This window comes from Gavialis gangeticus, unplaced genomic scaffold (genome assembly GCF_001723915.1).
Source record: "Gavialis gangeticus isolate Ggan-Ray unplaced genomic scaffold, GavGan_comp1, whole genome shotgun sequence".
Lineage (NCBI taxonomy): Eukaryota > Metazoa > Chordata > Crocodylia > Gavialidae > Gavialis > Gavialis gangeticus.
This window is the reverse complement of record NW_017729031.1, coordinates 37,598,382-37,602,368: the sequence shown is the minus strand read 5'-3', so window position 1 is coordinate 37,602,368 and position 3,987 is coordinate 37,598,382. Positions and strand designations below refer to the sequence as shown.

General features: G+C 46.3%; 1 protein-coding gene across 1 annotated transcript in view; it reads right to left on the bottom strand.

Moving 5' to 3' along the window:
* Positions 1–3,987, bottom strand: part of CNTNAP5 (contactin associated protein like 5) — a 573,569-nt gene that overhangs the window by 232,570 nt on the left and 337,012 nt on the right. The window lies entirely within an intron of this gene.

The window sequence follows — 3,987 nt, the reverse complement described above, 5'->3', positions numbered from 1 at the left end:
GTCCAGCCCCTCCAGAAGCTCCCTAACTAAATCCTCACTCACTCTAGGCCCAGGTGAGCCTCCCCCAGGGCCCAAAGGGGGCCCAGCAGGGAGGTGGCAGTTCTGGTCCTTACTGAGGAAGACAGAGGCAAAGAAGTTATTAAATATGTTGGCTTTGTTGTCTGGCATGACAACCAGATTCCCCGTCTTGTCCTGCAAGGGCCCCACATTTCCTGGGGCCTTCTTTCTTCTCCCTGTGTACTTAAAAAAGGACTTCTTGTTGTCCTTAATCCGGGAAGCCAGCCCCTGTTCCATCTCTGCCTTGGCCCCTTGGGAGGTTCTCCCTCACCTCCACTGCCCCTCAGGGTCTCCCCCATCCTCTATATCTCCAGTGGGAGCCCACCTGCCCATCCTCCCTGCTCCCAAACCTCCCCCCCACCCTCATGGCTTCCCCCTGCCTCCATGTCCCCTGGCTCACCTGCAGCTCCTGGCACTGTCCCAAGGGAGCCAGCAGTTAAGGGAAACCCACCTGTCTAGCTGCTGCTGCTCTCCTAGCCGAGGCCAGCCCAGAGAACAGCAGTGGTGGCAGGCAGATTACCTTTCCCTGCTTGCTTCCTTGGGAAGTGCTGGGAGCTGCAAGTGAGCTGGGGAACGTAAGAGGCAAGCCATGAGTGCTGGGGGGGCAGGGGTAGAGAAAGACCCCCCAAGAGGCAGCCAGGGGAGCCCTGAGGGTGAGGGAATGAGGGGGGCCAGTGAAGCTTCCCAAAGGACAGGTGGGGAGCCCTGGGAAGCAGGGGGATTATAGGGGGGGACAGCAATCCAAGCTGGTGGAGGCAATCCAGGCAACAGGTGCCTAGTAGGCAAGGCAGGAGCTGGAAGGCCTGATGGGACCCTACCAGCCTCTGGCTGCCTGCAATATGGGCCACCTAACCAGCCCCAGAGAGCAGGCGAACAGGCTAGACTAGACATAGCCCAGCTCATCAGCACTCTAAAGGCAGGTCAGAACAGTGCACATTACAGGGGGTATTAATCCTTAACGTGCAACTCCTAAAAAGCACGTGCAATCTTGAACATCAATTAAAAGTAGCATGTGCTCACCATAAGATGTAACTACATCCTCCATATAATTCTTGTACATGCCTCAGGAGGAGAAGAAGGTTAGATCCTCTCCCAGAAGGGACATGTTTTCCTTGGGAGAAACTAAACAAATGCTTGTATGCTAGTAGTTTTCTACCAGCAAAGCAGGGAATCTCCCAGTAGAAATATGATGCCTCTACAGCCAAACAGAAGAGATGAGAAGCCTAAACCTCAAATATGAATAGAATAAACTTCATCTCTTAGCTCTGGCAGCAGATCCATGGAGAACCAGACAGGTCATTTGGATGAAACCTTAAAATAGGAAGGGTATGGTCATATCATAAAACAGGAGTGTGTTGGTTTTTTCCCATTAAGATTTGGTGCTTGAGTAGTTAGGGCCCAATTTTCATTCATGTCAATGAACTTTGCATCAGGTCTTTCAATATTCAGTCAGTACAGTGTATCTCATTAATGACTACACAAAGGATGCAATACTTGACTCTGGCTGTGTAAAAGCAGCCTTTAAAATGGATGTAAGGGTAATTTATACCTAACCTAAGGCCCCTTTATACTTCAAAGTGGTGGCCCTATGAAACAGGTGTATGGTTGTGAATGAGGCCCAGAGACTGAAGACAGTACAGCAAAAGAATACAAGTCTTATTGTACCCAGCCAAAATTTGCAGGTAAATTCTGGGTGCTGCCCATAAGGGTCACTGGACTCATTTTGCCTCATTTCTATTCATCTAAATAATCTGGGACTCACCATTTGACTCAGGCATTTATTTGTTCACATTTAGTCTATAAGTGGACGTGAAAAGAGATGGAAAGATGATGCAGAGAAAGAAATATAAATGGAAAACCATGATGGGGAAGCCATGGCTTAATTATACATAATGGTAGGCATTGAGGTAAGTCAGGATACAGCTCCAGAATACATCCCAATGGCACCATATGTTTATGCACGATGCACTTTTCTCTCCGAACAGATCGCTGCTCAGGCACGATGATGGGACTCCACATTGACTTTCCCTCAGCGGTCCCAGGCAATGTTTTCCTCAGTTTATATGTAAATATATTGTATCTTCCAACTCCCTGAATTGTAAATGCTCCCCCTGTAAATAACCAGTCTGACTTGCAGAAGTAGCAATCCATGCTTACAATAAGACTTTGGTTAAATGACATGTGTGTAGACAAGCAGATTCTTCCCGAGATGAAGGGACCTCGAATCAGCTAAATAAAATAGCATGTTTGGACTCCCTATAAAGGGAATGGGTTATTAGTTTACATTCTCCTGTCACTCCGTATCTTTCTTCACTCTTTTGATGCTGGCAATTGGTTTTTTCCCCAAGGCAGTACAGTGATGCATTTACATGTCATCACATCCTTCATTGTGCTGCACTGTCACTCCCCGATTCTTCACGGCAGGCTAACACGGCATTTCCAGCACACTCGAGGGTTGATATCACCTGCCGGAGAATGGGAAGACGAAAGGCCTGACACTTTACTCCCAGATCTCATAGAGACACGGGCTTCTCTCAGCTATTTAATAATACAATTCAAATATTTATGAGACTGGTGGGGGGGGGGGAATATTCCCTATTTTAAGTGAATAAAAGCAATGGTAGGGTGAAAGAAACATTAAGTGTCGGCCTCTCTGGGATCTCTTCTTTTACCCCTAATCACCGGCTTCTTTTCTCTGTAATGATCACAGTTGTGGATACTTTAAATCCCAGAGGCATGTAATGACTGGAGGTGTGGGTCAAAACCTTCTCATTAAACATTGAGCCTTAGGCTAAAAATATTGGAGTTGGAGCCAGGAGGTCAAATCCTCTTTTGGCTTCTCCTGGATGAAGCAGACAGGGACTGTCAGGAGCGGGTTAAAGCTTCCTGACCCTTGAGTACCTTCCCCTGTGCCAGCTGTTAACAAAGCAAACTCTTCACATAGTAGGAATGGCCTGAAAATAGCATTATGCTCTATTCATGAGCCTCTTTCAGTGGGCCCAGTGTGAGGAATACGGTACATTGGAAGCGAGCTCCTTGCTTGCAATAAACTCTCCCCACACACACTGATGCATCTTGGCATCTTTTGTGTTACCTAAGCAAGATCAAGGAAATGAGAACATAGCAGAAAAATCTCCTTTGGAGAGTCTCATCATAGATTTTAAGAGACTGAAAGATTTGGTTTAAGTGATCAAAAAGATCCCCCAGGGACTTTGGGGTAAAATAAGACACCAAGCAGAAGAGCAATGGTGAGGCATTTTTGAGAATATTTTGCAACCCTGTGCTACAAAACTGGTGAACACATTGACGAGGGGAAATGCTGGAGTCTTACACAGTGTTTGGTACGTTCAAGAAGTGTGATACATATCAACATAGAAGTGGGGGGGAAACTCGGAGAAAAAGTTGGACGAAAATATCGGATGAGAGTTGGCAGTATGGCTATCTGTTAGACAAAAGAAAGAATGACGTTTGAAGACAAATCACAGTGTAAAACAGACAGGCCTCATCATCTTATGGGGGTTTCCTACATGTCTAAGCACTGAAAAAAAGAGTTAGAAAAACAAAGATGTCAAATGCTACTAAAATGCACCTGGCAAGGAGACTATGCAGATGAAACATTAATACTGCCCACCTGCAGGGTCTCTTCTTTGCTGTAAATGTAGCACATCTAAGGTCATTACTCGGAGCATACTTTTTTCTATCCTCTGCAGCAGAGGCCCACGCTTTTGAAAATGAAATATCATCACTCTGCCTATTGCAAAGGCTGTGGAGAGACCTATAAGTGCAGGTTTCTGGATGTCCCACTGCTCTCCAGACTTAACGTGCTAGCACTCATTTGGTAGAAGATAACATGGAGATTTATCTCCAATGATGCCTCTGCTCTGAAGCTACAAGCTGCTTTCCTTGTGAACTATGGCTTTCTCAGCGTAA